The sequence below is a fragment of the Odocoileus virginianus genome, chromosome 1 (assembly GCF_023699985.2).
Source record: "Odocoileus virginianus isolate 20LAN1187 ecotype Illinois chromosome 1, Ovbor_1.2, whole genome shotgun sequence".
In the NCBI taxonomy this organism is placed as follows: Eukaryota; Metazoa; Chordata; class Mammalia; order Artiodactyla; family Cervidae; genus Odocoileus; species Odocoileus virginianus.
The window spans coordinates 49,754,308-49,771,834 of NC_069674.1; the positions used below are offsets into that span (position 1 = coordinate 49,754,308).

Genomic DNA, 17,527 nt, shown 5'->3' on the forward strand with positions numbered 1-17,527 from the left:
GTGTGACTCTGGGTGTGGAGTGTGGGTGTGTGTCTGTACTGGAAGGAACCAACATTATTAGTAAATACATATGGAAATTGAATAGATTTAACTGTACCTGTCAATTAAACAGCCTGACATTTAACTAACATTTTTAAAGTGAAGATCAGAAGACCCAAAAATGTTAAATCACTTTATAATAGTCCCTGGAATATTTTGGATTTAGCTACGCATCATGGGTTGTTGTTGTTTAGTCACTAAGTTGTATCTGACTCTTTTGCAACCCCATGAGCTATTGTCTGCCAGGCTCCTGTGCCCATGGGATTTCCTAGACAAGGATACTGGAGTCAGTTGTCCTTCCCTTCTCCAGGGGATCTTCCTGACCCAGGGATCAAACCCACATCTCCTGCATTGGCAGGCAGATTCTTTACCACTGACTCGCACAGAAAGCCTACATGCATCATGGGTAATCCTCATTTATTTCCTGTTATTGTTTTGTTCATAGAGTATTTTCAACAGCTATTTCTGGTCTTTTGGAATGTAATTATGTTTTTTTCTTGAGCTATAATTTGGCTGCTTCAACCAGAGGAAAAAAGGTTTGTGTGGAATCAGAGCTGACAGTGGAGAGTCTGCAGCTCTGACATGCCTCTGTTGACTCACAGCTCTGTGACTCCTGGTGCAGAAAAAAGTCATTCCAGAACACAGTGACCAAAGAGAAGTGCAGTTCTTGCACAAAACGTTTCCATCAGAGGAACCAGCTCTTACTGGCAGAAGTGGGTTTTTTTAGTGGTATTTCTTCTATTCAGGGTTTATGCCAGAAAATATTTGTTCTGCACCTTGAGTGCTGAATGCATGCGCTGTAACACTGTGGGCATAGATTTCTTTTTTCAGGTACATTTTGAGTGGCAAAAAGTGATGTGCAGACAAAAAAAGTAAACTCCAGGGTATGGTTGACTTATGCTCTGTGTGATTGTCATGTTTAGAAGCCCAAGAGGAACCTTTGGGGTATCAAGGAAAGACCTCCAGGGGGAATGAGATTGAAAGATATGTGGAACTGGGATAATGAGACTGAAGGGAATTGGCAGGAATCAAAGTCAGGGAGGTAGGAAGTTCCAGGTTATCTTCCTCGGTTGACTATATAAATGATCATCTGCACTAGGGTGAATCATCTGTACTAGGATGTGCACCTAGACCTTTTAAAGTTAAATGAGACATACTGAGTAAACCCAGCTGTAAGGTCACCTGATAAAGGAGTCTTACAGTTCTCTTCTAATCTCAACAACAAAAAGATAAACTGGCTAACATGTCCTCCTGTGCAGCGAGCATTGATTTATCACTGAGAATCTTCCTTCTTCTCTGCTTTTTCTTGTTTCAAATCTGGTATTTGTTTTCTTGATAAAAAGTGTATTAAGATCAATTAAGTGGTTAAGAGTGTTATACCTGACCAGAAAAGTCTGTGCAGTTTCACCTTCCTTTTTAAACATCTTCATCCTTGGTCCTGCGTCATCACACCAGTCAGCTGTGTGTCACTCATGTGTTTCTGGTCATCTTGGTGACTTTACATCCCAGTGGGTTACTGACTGAAACCCACATTTTCTGCCCTGGGAAATGCAAAAGCCTGTATTGGTTTCCCAGGACGACCATAACAAAACACTTGGGTGGTTTCAAAAAATAGAGATTTATTTTCTCAGTTCTGGAGGCTAGAAGTCCAAAGGCAAAGTGTATGTGAGGCTGTGCTCCCTCTGAAGGCTATGGGGAAGGTTCTTTGCTTGCTTCTTCCTAGCTTCTACTGGTTGCCAGCAACTCTTAGTGGGACATTAAGGCTTAAAGACATATCACTCCAATCTGTGCCACCATCTTCACACACGACTCTCTCCCAGTGTATCTTTTTGTTCAAATTTCTCTCTTCTTCTGCTAAGGACACCAGTCATTGGGTTAAGGGCCCACCCTAATCTGGTGTGACCTTCTCTTAACTTGATTACATTTGCAAAGACCCTATTTCCAAAAAAGGTCACTAACACAGGTTAAAGGGGTGAATGTATCATTTTTGGTGGGGGATACAGTTCAATCCACAGTAGGCCTAAAGACACAATACTTGCCCTCGGGAAGCTTGCCATTTATGGTATTCGGAAAAGATACAAACAGACAATCCACAATGAGAGAAAAACAAGAGTTATCAGTAAGTATATCCTATCCAGTCAATTTTTTTAAAGGGCCAAATGAGGGAAAGCAAAAATCAGTGCTCGAGGAAAGGAGAGTGACATCCAGTGTGTGGTCCAGGGACCAGCAGCATCCACGTTGCGTGGAAACCTCTTAGAAATGCAGATTTCCAGCCCAGACCTATGGAATTAGATACTCTGGGGTTAGGCCCAGCAGCTGGTATCTGAAGCCAGGTGACTGTCCTGCAGGCAGAAGTTAAGAACCACTCATCCAGAAATTCAGAAATGTCACCTTCCTTAAAGCTGGAATGGATAAGACTTTGTGCAGCATCTCAAGGCTATGGTTTTTCCAGTAGTCATGTATGGATGTGAGAGTTGGACTATAAAGAAAGCTGAGTACCAAAGAATTGATGCTTTTGAACTGTGGTGTTGGAGAGGACTCTTGAGAGTCCCTTGGACTGCAAGGAGATCCAACCAGTCCATCCTAAAGGAGATCAGTCCTGGGTGTTCATTGGAAGGACTGAAGCTGAAGCTGAAACTCCAATACTTTGGCCACCTCATGTGAAGAGCTGACTATTTGAAAAGACCCTGATGCTGGGAAAGATTGAGGGTAGGAGAAGGGGATGACAGAGGATGAGATGGTTGGATGACATCACCGACTCATTAACATAAGTTCAGGTGAACTCTGGGAGCTGGTGATGGACAGGGAGGCCTGGTGTGCTGCAGTTCATGCGGTCACAAAGAGTTGGACACAACTGAGTGACTTAACTGAACTGAAGGAAATCTTTAAGCTGAGACAGAATGCATGCACATTTCTCCACATCCTAACCTACTGGAAAAGCCTGCCACACATTTTTTTTTTCATGCTTTGGATCATAGCGAGGGGTGAAAACTGTATTGGTAAATTCTAGAATAGAGTTAATCAGTGCAGCCTTTTCACTAAGGTGCAGGATGAAGTGGTCCTTTCACTAGATTCTGCTCACCCTAAGGTTGTGACATCTGTATTGCAAGGTCAAAGGCAGTGTGTGTGCCACGCCTTGGGCTGAAGAATGCTGAACACTGGAGCCATGACCCTCTTGCCTTCATATTCCTATCAGCTCTGGGAATTTCCTGAAGGGGAAGATTTGGATTCAGTGGGCCTGTGCTGAGGCTCAAGATTCTACATCTCTAACCAGCAACCAGAGATGCTAAAACTACTGGGTCCCAGGATGCCCCTTCCCTGACTCTGTCTTTAAACAGTAGGACTAGACAGCATGTTAAGGACCTCACTATTTATCCACACTTTTAAAAGGGGTAAATTATCTTTTATACCACTGTACTTATATTTGAATACTCTGTTTGAAAACTAAATATTTGTTTAACAGTAAACATGTTTAAACACTGATGAAAAAAAGCAATCATTTTTTAAACCATCCACGAGCATTTGTGAAGGTAGAGTTTTACCTTAGACTTTCATTGTAGCTATATGCCAAATGAGAGAGGCCCCAGTGTCCCCACTTGGCTCTCTGAGGAGCAGGCTGATGCTGGGGTGAATTAAGTGACATTTCTGAATTAAGTGACTTCTGACATTTAGTGGTATTTGGCCTCATGCACGCAGAAGTGTTGTGCCTGCTGACTCACCATGTGAGACAACAGGAGGAAGTATCCAAATTCTCCAAAAATTATGAAGAACAACATTTGTCCCCAGAGTTGTTAGTCAACTATATCTGTACAACCCAAGTTCCTAAGACTTCTGATTTTTTCTTTAATGCACAGAGGGGAAGTGTTTGAGTAAAAAACTTTATTTCAAGTGGATATGCAATGAAATTGGTTCCTATGTATGTGTGTTAGTCGCTTAGTCATGTCCAACTCTTTGTGACCCCATGGACTGTAGCCCACCAGGCTCCTCTGTCCATGGGATTCTCCAGGCAAGAATACTGGAGTGGATTGCCGTTTCCTTCTCCAGGGGATCTTCCTGACCCAGGGATTGAACCTGGGTCTACTGCATTGCAGGCAGATTCTTTACCATCTGAGCTATAGAGAAGTTCCTATGTATGGGACTCTCAATACGTTTAAAGTGAATTCCCAGGGTTTCAAACACTTTTTAAAGTATAGTTGCTATATGATATTATAGTTACAGGCATACAGCATAATGATTCACAATCTTTAAAGGTTATACTCCATTTATAGTTATCATAAAATATTGGCTATATTCCCCATGTTGTAGGGTTTCAAATTTTTATATCCCAATTGCAGCTTTTTTAAAGTAGAAGGTTCTTTACCGTCTGAGCCACAAGGGAAACCCTAAAGATAAAAAGAACATGCCTGAATAGGGACTTGAACCCTAGACTTGCAGATTGAAAGTATGATGCTCTACCAACTGAACTATCCAGGCCCCTGCTCTATTTCATCCTAACATTTGCATATAAAGAAATACATACTTGTCCTGTTTTTTAAATTAATTTAAATTTTAAAATAATTTTTGTTTGCTATTTTCTTACCATATAGTTTAAACATTATGTATAAATGTTTCATTGTATAAAATTAGAAAATACACATTTAAAAATCATTTGTTGTATATCTCTAACCTGGCCTTGCAGAGACATGTATTGTTTTTATCTACCCAACACTTAAGCCATTTAAAACCATAATAGACCCCAGTGGCTTCTTCCTGCTAAGGAGTTTAGCATGATTTCTTTGGTTAGATAAACCTTTGTTTAGGATAATATCTTGACAGGTCATTTATGAAATGGAAAGCTCTCAGGAAAGGGCTGGAAAAGAAAAAAGAAAAATGGAAAGCTACCTTTTTCTTTAAATGTTCAAATTTATATGTATATAAAATTTATAGTAATAGTATACATAAAATTGTTTTGGATCATTTTATATTTATATATATATATATATATATATATATAAAGAGAGAGGCAGAGAGAGATAGCACAAGCTCCTGGATTGTTGAGCAGGTGAGGTCAGAGCAAGAAGCTAGAGCTTTGTCAGGAACTTCAAAGAACACAGACTTTGATAAACAATTTTCGTGGTTTGCTCGGTGTTCCTTTAAAAACACTGTTCTTCCCCCATCCCTTACCCTGTATCTTTAGTAAACTCTACTTCACACATAGTTTCAGAGTGGAACATGGGGGCATAAAGGAAATGTGGTGATGGATAATATAGGACAACAGTGGGCAGAAAAGGGATAATCAGTGCAGATATAAAACAAATTGTAATTTTAGCAAAAACAGAGAATCAGATCCTGAGTGATAGAGAAACACATCCCACAACACCCCCTCTTCCCTGCTGCCCAGAAATATTCGAAGGGCCACTGAGTCTCCCTGATTGTAATAAATACCATTCAGATTCAAGAGATTCACTCCGCTTTACTTCAGTGCTAACAGCCAAGTAACCCTAACACTCATTACCTGACAACTCACATCTGCTTTTTCTCTCATAACTATTTATTATGAACATTTTTCTAGATTACCAAGTAATCCTTAATAAAATCATTTCTAACAACTGCATAGCAATCCATTGAATGGATGCACTGTAATTAATTTAACCACCCACTATGGTTAGATGTTTCAGTTCTTTTTGTCTTCCATTTTAGAAACAACTATGCAACGAAAATTCTTGTAGCTAAATCTGTGCAAATGGGTTTAACTATTTCTTGAAGTTAAATTTCAGGTACCTACTTTACGTTTTTGCACACAGATTAAAATGTATAGCCTATATAAGTTTACTTTCTTTGCACTGTGTTTTTGTTTTCAGCGACGTTTATTTTTAACTGTGCTGGGTCTTCACTGCTGCGTGAGCTTTCCTCTAGTTGCAGAAAGCGGGGGCTCCTGCCCAGCAGCAGTGCTTGGGCGTCTCCCTGTGGTGGCTTCTCTTGTTGCCAAGCACAGGCTTCAGAGGGCTTGGTGTTCAGTAGTTGTGGCACGGGGACTCGGCAGCTGCGGCTCCCAGGCTCCAGAGCACAGGCTCAGTAGCTGTGGCGCATGAGCCCTGGTGCTCTGCATCATCTGGAATCCTCCCTGATCAGGGATTGAACCCGTGTCTCCTGCATTGGCAGGCAGATTCTCTACCACGGAGCCACCGGGAAAGCCTCTGAACAGTGTTTTGTAAACCTCTTCCCTCAGTTATTATCCCATCAAGATCATGTTTTTGTTTTGTTTTGCTTTGAGGAAATATCTTTACACTTTGCATCTCACTTTGGGACTTACTGTTTTAGATGACCATTACTGGTTGATTGAACAACCTTTATGGGGAGTAATAATAGAAACTGGCATTGTAGAAACAATTGTGCACAGCTATTCAAAATGTCTATTGAGGGACTTACAGTCCAATGGTTAAAACTCCCTGAATCTAATGCACAGGGTGTGGGTTCTATCCCTGGTTGAGGAACTAAGAGCCCACATGCCACATGGCATGGCCAAAAAAGAAAAATTTATTGATTTGTTGCCCTCACCTCTTGGAAAGGAACAGATAGAGTTTTACTATAATTGCACTTCTGTTAATCCACTGACTGGCCTTGTTACCAGAGACACCTATTTTCCTGAAAGCAGAGAACTAATGAATGTGGTGTTTGCCTCATTCATCTATTATTGGGCATGAAAAGAACTAATATTTCTGAAGAACGTGTTACTAAGCATATCTGGGGGTTTGCCTGTATTGTATTTCAGTGTATGAAGAAAGAGACTTTCTTGGTTGTGCAGAAACTGAATAACAAGGAAGTCTTGTATAGTGAGATTGTCACCATGAATACCCAGGGATCAAACCCTTCATTGCAAGCAGATTCTTTACTGTCTGAGCACCAGGGAATTCCATGAATCTCTACACACGTGTAATGGCCATTGGAATAGCACACTGGACATCAGACAACAAAGGACAGTATCTAGAAACAAATGAGGGGAGCACTGTGACCGTCCCAGCTTACTACCTTTAGCAAGTCCCCAGGCAGTGGTGTCAGGAGAGAAGTTCAGGCAGAACCCAGAGGACTGTGAGATGCAGAGATGGAGCTGAGAGTCCAGGGACCAAAGCAGCTGGAGTTCACAGGACCGAGTGAGCAGGTGGGAGACCTGCACAAAAAGAGGCACCCGGAGATCTGGGTTCCTGATGGGGTCTCCTGACGTAGTCCGCAGATCTCAGTACAGCAGAGTCGGCAGCAGCAGGGCATGGCTGTGAAGAAACTAGGGAAAGCCAGGGAGGAGCCATGCAAAGGGTTAAAGGAAACATTGCAAATGCCCATACCGGGCCAAGAACAGTGGCTCTTTCCACCAGCCAGGCTTGAAAAATCTCATGATTCGTGAGGCATTGAGTTGAGTCCAGGGCATTGCTGCCTCAGGAGTGGGGCAAAATTAGCTCTAGACTGAGCCCCATGCCAGATCTGTCTAGCAAATCCTAAAAGTTTCAGGCAACTTAACAGTGTGCAAGAACAAAGCTGAAGAACATTTATAGGAATACTAAAAGACCCAGCACCCAATAAGGCAAAAATCGGAATATCTTTCATCCAATGAAAAATCACAGATATGGGAAAAGACAGAAAAATACAACCTATAATGAGGAGACATATCAATTCAGAACTAACAGAGATGTTAAATGAGCAGACAGTGTCATCAAAATGGGCACTATAACTGTATTCAGACTGTATTCCATATATTCAAAGAGTTCGTGATATGTATATAAAAGATCCAAATCAAACTTTTAGACATGAATACTACCATGTTTGAAATGAAAAATACACTGGATGGTATTATCAGCAGACTAGAAGTGACAGAAGGAAAAACAGAGAAATTGAAGACAGAAATATAAGATATCCAAAGAAGAATTTTTTTAATGAAAAAAGTTTCAGTGAGCCATGGGACAATTTCAGCTGGTCTGATATAGTTTGAGTTCCCAAAGAGCTGAAAAAGAAAGAATGGACAGAAAAAAATCTTTGAAGAAATAATGGCCAGAAATTTTCCAAATTTGATGAAAACTGTAAACTCAGGGATCCAAGAATCTCAACAAATGCCAAGCAAGCACCAAAATCTACACCAAGATATAGCATAATCAAATGGCTCAAAATCAGTGACAAGAGGGAGAGTCTATCAAGCAACATGAAGAAACTTTCTGGGATGATGGATACAAATACATTCATTTTCTTAAATGTGGTGGTAGTTCTCCAGCTGTGCAATTATGTTTGATATGTGATGTCAGTGATAAGTGAAAATATTTCAAGTTGTATGCTTTAAATTTGTGCGATCTGTTATATGTCAGTTATATTGCACAAAAAGCTGATCAATTTTAAAAAGCAAACAAATAATAATTCAACTATGGCTTCAAGTGAGAATGATGGGGAACTTTGTAAAAATACAAAGCAGTGTTCTTAAAGGTTCTGGTTCACTTAGCTTGGGATGGGACCCAAGATCCATATTTTTTAAAACCTGGCAGACAGTTCTTATTGGCAAGCTTTTTTGAGAATCATTGCCAGCAGGAAATTTCAGAAACTTCCCCCATGAACCTGATCTAGAGGCTAATGACCTTTATTCTGAATAAGTAGCTTTATATTTCAGGGATGTGGCCACTTGACACACAGTGTTAACACCTGAGTTCTGGGTTTCCTGTGTCTGGTCTTTTTCCTTATAGGCATACAATAAGGAAAACTTTTATAAAAGGATGGATTTTTGACACCTTTTTCCTTATTTTTTAAACTTTCTGGATTTCCCCCCCCCTCTTAGAACATTAACCGCTTCTAATATTCCCAGGACTCTGTGATAATCATGCTCAAATTGGGTCCTTTGGTTTTTAGCTCCAAGAAGTGACTTCTTAGAAATACATTGTTGATGTCGCAGGTCAGAGATGGTTTAGAGAGTTTAGAAGTTTAGAGAGTTTAGAGAACTTCTAAACTCTCCTTAAAGAGGCACATGGCAGCTTTATCCTCATTCTTTTATTAGCTTATACCTTAGCATTTATGTGTCCTACTATGTCACTTCCCAGTCTACCCCAGGCTTTTAGATACAGTCCAGTCTCCCTAATATATGCTGTAAAATTCTACATGAGCTAAGCCGGCCTGTCTCACTTCCTTACCTTCTTATTTCTAGCCACACTTCTGTGATGGGTCACCCTCTCACTCACTTTTGACTCTGAAAATTCCATTCCCTTTGCCTGGAGTACTGTCCTGGACTCATTCTCACTACATGGCTATCTCCGTCTCATCCTTCAGAGAAGGCTCTGTGCTCCTAGAGCACATTACCTACCCATCTTAAATTTAATTATAAAATTATATATAATACATATTAATTATAACTATGCAGCATACAGTTATATTTTATTATATAATTAACATATAATTTATAATATGTTTATATAGTATAGCATATAAATATATTATGTGAATATAGAATTATATACATAATTATATTAAAATTGCTTGTTAACTTGAATTATCACTAACTTGATTGTAAACTCCTTGAGGACAGGAACCAGTCCTAGCTTCCATCACAGGGCCTAGACCGGTGAGCTGTAAATCAGAAATGTGAGGATTGATAAAGGGCAGGGTGGCACCATTTACTTACAGTACATTTGTGATTTGTGAATCAACAGTTTAGGTCTAGGAAGTTACCATTGAAACTCAGCCATAGGAGCTCCATACTATAAGACAGACTTGATAACTTTGCAAAGTTAAGTTTTTTCTGTCCACTCAAGCTGAGCAGAATAAACCCAGAGGGGATAAATGAAATGATTTCCTATTTTTTCACACACAGAGAGAAGCAGACAACTGGAGAATTATAAGAAAAATGGAAGTCTCTAAAAAAATTAAGTTTTATTAGGATTATATAAACCCAATGAGTGTCAGAAAAATAGTCTATGTGTCAGGAAGCTCAATTTGAAGAGGAGATAACAGAAAGTAAATTTGAAGTTGTACTTAAATCATCAGAAATAGTTAAACTTCTTATGGTGGGGAATAACTTAGAATCTTTCCTTTGTCCCTGGAACAGGAATAAATAAATTGTATTTTGTAAATAAAACTTTATAGGAACACAGCCATTCCCATTTGTTGAGGAATAGACTTTTATTTCTGTGTTGACTAAAGCGATTGTCCTCCAATGGCAGAGTTGAGTGGTCCCACAGGACAGAAACATTTGGCTTGCAGATCCTAAAATATTTACTCTTGACACCTAACAGTGGCTGGCCCTCTGCCTGGGAATGAGTGATGCTGCTTACATTCATTCCAAGTCATTGATGGAGCTCTACTTTTGTATTGAGCGCATGCCTGGTACATAGTTAACGCAAATAAACGTTGACTGTGATTGGTAGTATGGTGGCTGGGCACTGAGGAACAAACACTGGACTATAGGCAGAGCTATGGACCCTCTGCACAGGCAAGAACACAGGTGTTCATGGCCTGTAGCACAGTTTGGGCAACAGCAAGCAAAGAAAAAAAGACTACAGGTGGGTGGTAACCCAGTGTTTACACTGCTCTAAAGAAAACCACTCGGGGAATATTTGTATCACTTCCTTTTCTTTACCTCCAGAAAAAAAAGGATGGAGGGCCAAACTCAGTTTGTGGTTAGTCAGTATTTCACTCTGAGTTTCATGATGTGGCTTCCAGGATCTTCCCCAATGGACGTGGTAGAGGTTTCAGAAGTCCAGGGTGTGTATTTTACTTTCACCTGATGGATATCTTTCAGGCAATTAGGCAGGTCATTTCATCTATTTGCAGGGCACACACATCATCATTCTCCTCATGAAGCTCCAAGTAACCCAAGAGGGAACACGGCAGGAGGTGGGGAGTGAGTGGGTCCTTAGAATGTTGTGGTAGGTGGAATAATGACACTAAAAATAGCAGGTCCTAATCCCTGGAGACTGTAAACTTTATTTGAAAAAGGATCTTTGAAGATGTGCCTACATTAAGGCTTTTCAATGGAGAGATTATCCTGGATTATTCAGTCTTCTTATAAAGCCACAAATGTCTTTATAAGAAAGAGGAAGAAGGAGATTTCACAGACAGGCCCAGAGGAAAACTCAGTGTCAAGATGGAGCACCAAGAGAGTTTAAAGATGATGAAGTGATGTAGCCAGAAACCAAAGAACATCAACAGACACCAGAAACTGGGAAAGGCAAGGAGGAGATTCTCTCCTGGAGCCTCCAGAAGGAGCATAGCCCTTGATTTTGGCTCAGAGAAACTGATTCCTGACTTCTGGCCTCAGAACTATGAGAGAATAAATGTGCATTGTTTTAAGCCACCAAGTTTGCAGTCATTTGTTACAGATCCATAGAAAACTGATTTGATGAATAGTGTGTGCATTGCTTTATTACTTTGTGTACAATGATAAACCAGAAAGAGACAGAGAAGCAAAAGGCTGCTCCACTTTTTCTCTATCCTTACAAGTAGGGACAGATATTATATAGTACTCATTACTGAACTGGGGACCATGGAGGTTGAAAGGAGAATTAGGAGACTTGGAAAGGAAAATTCACTGAAGCTTTAGATAACTGGGAAAAGATCCATGGCTCAGCCATATCCCCTGTCTGCTTTATTTTTCTCCATAGCACACACCATCTATTAAATATATTTGCTTAACATTAAGTCAGAGACTGTTATATATCATGTTCATTGTGTCTCTGGTGCTGAGAGCAGAAACTGAAACAAAATAGATCCTTGGTAAATAGTTACTCAGCACGTGAATGAAATCAAGGCAGGTAAGATTCAGGATTAACTGTAAGATCGAAATTGTACTGGGACCCTGATTAATGCCCTGATTAAAGTGTGATATGTAGACAGATGTCTTTTTGAGGATCATTTGTTATTAGTCCAAGGTGAGCTAAGTAAAGTAATACAGAAGGCTCCAGAAGTACTTCTTAGTGCTTTTTAAAAATATCACTGAAAGAGAAAATAATATAGATGATAAAAAACTCCTGTAAATTTGATGTTTTTCAATGAATTTGTATTTTTATTAATCACAACATATTTACTTACTTTTATTTTTCTAAGCATAGTTGATTTACATTATTGTGTTAGTTTTAGAATGTATATGTATTTTTTAATTCTTCATTAGAGTTTATTAATATACAAGATATTGAATATAGTTCCCTGTTGTTTTTGTTGTTGTTTAGTCACTAGACTGTGTCCGACTCTTTGTAACCCCGTGGACTGTAGCCCTCTAGACTCCTCTGTCCATGGGATTTCCCAGACAAGAATACTGGAGAGGGTTGCCATTTTCTTCTCCAGGGGATCTTCCAGAACCAGCGGTCAAACCCACGTTTCCTGCTTGGCAGGCAGATTTTTACCACTGAGCCACCAGGGAAGCCCAGGCTGTACAGGAAATCCTTGTTTATCTGTTTTATACATGGTAGTATACGTCTGTTAATCCCACACTCCCAACTGATCCTTCCCCCCTTCCCCTTTGGTAACTATAAGTTTGAATTTCCTATGTCTGTGAGTCTGTTTCTGTATTGTAAATAAGTTCCTTTGTAATATATTTTAAGATTCCACATATAAGTTGATATCATATGATATTTATCCTTCTCTGTCTGACTTACTTCACTTAGTTTGATAATCTGTAGTTCCATCCATGTTGAGGCAGATGGAATTATTTCATTCTTTTTCATGGTTCATCATATTCCATTGTATATATATATATAACACAACTGCTTTATCCATTCATCTGTGGATGGGCACTTAGGTTGCGTCCATGTCTTGTCTGTTGTAAATAGTGCTACTATGAACATTGAGGTTCATGTATCTTTTAGAATTCGAGTTTTCATGTTTTCTGGATATAGGTCCAAGAGTGTAATTGCTGGATCATGTGGTAACTCTATTTATGTTTTTTTAAAGAGACTCCATACTGTTTACCATTCTGACTGCACCAACATTCCCCTCATTTCAAGATGGTCATCGATATAAGAGACAGATAACTGGGGTGAGGGGAGGGATTGCTATATTTTTTCCAAATTAGGGTAATTCTCCAACCACATAGAGTAAACACGAACCAGTAGGACTCCATAGCCTAAAGTTTCAAAGTTATAAACCAACCCAAATAAGGAAACCAGAGTGTGAAGACATTCTGTGGTAATGACCTAATCAGCACCCGAGACAGGCCCAAGTCCAGGATTCCGACTTCTGCATCCCATTCCAGTGCTATTTCAGTGGCCACTGATGAGACATCTCTGTGGACTTCCTAAAGGTTCTCTCCTAGGTAACCTCTAGTGTGCTTATAAACCTGAACCTGGCTGAAGGAAGAGCTCATGAGGGCCACACCTCTGACGGAGGACAGCAGGACCGTTAGGACACACCTGGGAGCAAGACCAGCTTCATGGGCATGAAGCCTCACAGAGCCTGGTGCTTAGAAAACCCTTGCTTGATCTAATATTCTTCCTTCATTTGAGATTCTTAAGAATTTTTGAAAAAGAAGCACACATTTTCATTTTGCGCTGGGCCCTGTGAATGATGTGGCTGGTCCTGTCCAGGCAGGACAACTTGGATCTAACTGTATTTTATTCCTGGCTTGTTTCTAATTGCCTTCTGGGGATACAGCGTTCATTACTGTGTCTGAGGATTTGACAGACCATTCAATCTGGGATGAGGAGACTTGGTGTACCAAGTTTGAGACGTGGGCACAGAATGTGAGGAAGTGCTTGCTCTTGGGGTTGTGCAGACACAGGGTCAGCACGTGGGAGTGCATGCCCCTCATACCTTGCACCTCGCTCGTCTCACCCAAGTCCCTCTCTGCACCGCACCTGCAGCACATCCTCCATACACTGTACCCTCCGGCTGCCTTTATCTTTGGAGTGAGTGCCCCTGCAGTCACTGAAGTTTCATCAGCCAGATCAGGTGGCATGCAGAAACCTACACTATTGACTTTTTCTTAGATTTTTTTTTTTTCTGAAAGTCTTCTTTATTTCTTCAGCCTTTGTTGAGGGAGAAATATATTTCCTCTTTCTCTGCAAGACTGGCCATGCTGGCAGGTGAATGCTCTATTGTGTAAACGTAATTTGATATAAAGCTGAATTGTCAATACCATAAAACATTTTATAGGAAGGGTGAAAGAGTCAGTGGCACTAGAGGTCACATTCCTTGTATCACAAGAGGGAGAGGCATGATGGGAAGACAGAAAACCTTGGTTTTCATCCTTCCTGAGACTCTTACTTCCTGCATGACCTGGAGTGAGGTTTTGTGCCCTCTCAGCCTCTGTTTCCTCACGTATAAAATAGGAATAATAAAGTATCTGTCTCCCATGATTACTGTGATGGGATGATGAATTGATACGTCTGAACATGCCTTGCAGATTATAAAATGCTAGCTGGTTGTTGACACTTATTACTCAACTTTTGGAGGGCAGTGGTTTTGCAGGATGGGTCCATTCTGAGTTGCCATCTGCCACCCCCCAAAGTTAAGGGTGAATTTCACAACATCAAACAGTATGAGCTAGGCCTTGCAGTCACTTTCTTGAAGGAAAAAAGAAACTTCCAAAGCCAGAGTCAGCTAGATAAGATGGAAAAGTCCTGCTGGGACTACATGCTCTTCTACATGGTTTTATGTTCCAAGGAAGAAGTCACCCCCACCCCCGTTTATCTCCCTTTTCATGGGGCAAGTGTGAGAGCAGTTTTGTTGGTGGGGAGATAATGAAGCTACTCTGGCACCAGACAGCCTGGATTTGGGTGCCAGCTGTTTGCAGGAATTATCAAGCTCTCAGCACCTGGGGACCTTGGAACCCAAGTAACATTTACCCTGGAGGGGGAGGACACGGCTTGTCCTAGGAGAAGGGAAGCTTGGGCACAGCCTCTGTGGCTGAGAGGGGGAGTTGGGATCCCACCCCCATGGCTCCTTAATCAGATCACCTAGGTTGAGCACCTCCCAGCATTTTCAGACATCCCTGCTCTGTCTGTCTCAGGATCACCAAGGACATCATGCTAAAACCCCAGTGTTAAACTAGATCATGTCAGGGTGTTTTGGTGGTTGCTTAATTTGGTGGATGCTTAAGAACTGATAGAGAGATTGAGGTTCACCCTTCCTAACTCCAGATTCATCCATTACTGAAGATTCTTTACAATTTTAAAAGATTCGCTTGGACTTTGTAAGTCTAAAATGCAGTTATAGTTGATTCCTTTAACCAGCCTTGTTCTTGCTTCTGTGTGATTGATGTTGAGAGCTTACCCACCCAAATGCTCCCCTGGCTTATCCTTTCCTCCCTGGCCTAAAATCCCCTCTCTATAAATACCACAGCAAGTACAGAACCCAGTAATGGGGACAGGGTGGGGGGAGCCACAGTAGACAAACAATCAAAACACAGTATCAGTTTTGAACCACATGCTCAGGAAAGCTTAGTAGTAGAACAGTTAATTTTATCAGAGAGAGTGTCATGGACCACTTCAAAAAAGAGATAACATTTGAACTGTATCATAAAGGCTAAATGGGCTTTCCAGGTGATGCTAGGGGTAAAGAACCCACCTGCCAATGCAGAAGAAGTGAGAGACACAGTTTCAATCCCTGGATCAGGAAGATCCCCTGGAGGAGGGCATGGCAACCTGCTCCAGGAGGTTAAGGGAGATATTTTTATTTGTAGCACATTTTAGCAAACTAATCTATTTGCTTTGTCATTCATTGATAATTTTAGGTGTGTCAGTGGGGATGGTCTGGGTTATTATTGTTCAGTCTCCCAGTTATATCCGACTCTTCACAACCCCATGAACTGGTTGTATTAACAAACAACCCCCAAATGTCAGTGACTTAAGGCATCAAACATTTATTTCTTACCCACATTACATACCCATCACAGTATTTGCCCAGTGCTATCCTTTATTTCATTGGCCAAAGCAGTCCAAGGCCATGCCTAACTTCAAAGAGACCAGGGCAGTACAGTCCTACCACATGGTGATGGCTAGCCAACTATGTATATTTATTAATACTCATAGAACTCTATGCTTAAAATGAGGGGATTTTACCATATGTGAATTATATCCCAACAATTCTGATTTTAAAAAACACTTCAGTGCATTTTTTTTAAACAGCCAGCTTTCAAAAGCTATGGAAATCATGATTCAGACAGCCACTTAAAATATTATTTGATCCCTAAAGAGTAATTTTATGTATTCTTTTAAAAAATCATAACTGTGGTATGCTGATAAATGTCTAGCAACCAGAAATGTTTTCTCTCTGAGAGAGGGAGGGAATCCTAGTATTTGCCTATTTCTATGGTGTAAATATGCCTACAGTGGCTGATTTCAAGCTACCAATATGATATCACCGAATTGAGCTAGGAGGAGACACACACATGTTAAGCCAGTTCCAGCATACCACTAAAAATATTAAACTATGCTATTATTTCACAGTACAATAAGCAGCAAGATAATGACTGTCTTCCTGATGTCCCAGGATTATCTTGTATGAATTCCCAGTTTGATAGTAACGCAAAATTAGTAGTAGTAATAGTAATAATAATGCCAACCAGATACTGCAGTTATGAAAAAATAATCTGGCAGTATCATACATGTAAAGCTAGATGGGGTCTTGGAGATTATCTAGTCTCTTGACAGTTGAAGACACTCAGAAATGTAAAAGCTGTGCCCGAAGTCACCCAGCCAACTGGTGGCAGAATCAGAACCAAAGCTCAGGTTTCCTGACTTCCTATTTAATGTCTATGTGTGGTTTTCCCCACCGCTGCAGGAACTGTGGGATTCCAGTTTTTGAATGTGTACCATTGTTCCTAGTCCACATCCATCTTGCAAGTATTGTTCTTGAAAGGTCAAGACATTCAGTTCAACCATGCCTGTGGTGAACAAGTGGCAGGGACCGGGGGTGGGGAGGGGTGTCAGGTGTTACTTGATAGTTACTTGATCCAAACAATGCATTTTACGCTGGGAGAGCAGAGAATAACCTGGCACCTTATCTGAAGGCTGTGGTTCATCCCCAGCCCCAACTGGAACCAGTTTGCACGGGCTCCCTGTCCTTGTGCTATCCATTTCCCAGCTCACCCCACCTTAAAGACATCAATGGCAGCCATGTATTTAGAACCAGACCACCAAGCATTTTCCCATCTCAACCAAACTTTAATGTAGCTGAGAAGAATCTTTGGGGAGAATAAGTTCATTCTACAAGTCTCAAGGTAGAGACAAAACCAATCATAATAATAACTCTGCATAATTGTGACTGATTGGGGACCAGGCCAGACTTGTTCCCAAACATATCTCAAGTTTGTGTGATTCTCATATACTTCAAATGCCTTTTTCTTCTTTCTCAATCTAACAAATTCTCACTTTTCCTTCAGGGTCCATTTCATTGTCGTTTCTTGTTTAAAGACTTTTCTGACCTTTATCTGACCTTGAATACTTCCCCAACCTGCCTAGCAATAGATTTATATTGCTTCTTCTACTCTGTTCCTGGAACATTTTGTGTCTACTTTACTATGGCTCATATCACAGTGTTTTGTGATTATTTG

At 40.6% G+C, this 17,527-nt stretch overlaps 1 protein-coding gene and 1 non-coding gene across 3 annotated transcripts in view; one reads left to right on the forward strand and one right to left on the reverse strand.

The window, feature by feature from the left end:
- CHN2 (chimerin 2) overlaps positions 1–17,527 on the forward strand; it is a 321,944-nt gene that overhangs the window by 237,331 nt on the left and 67,086 nt on the right. The gene's annotated exons all lie outside the window — the stretch shown is intronic.
- On the reverse strand, positions 4,440–4,512 carry TRNAE-UUC (transfer RNA glutamic acid (anticodon UUC)). The gene has a single exon. It is a non-coding gene; the product is annotated as a tRNA-Glu (tRNA).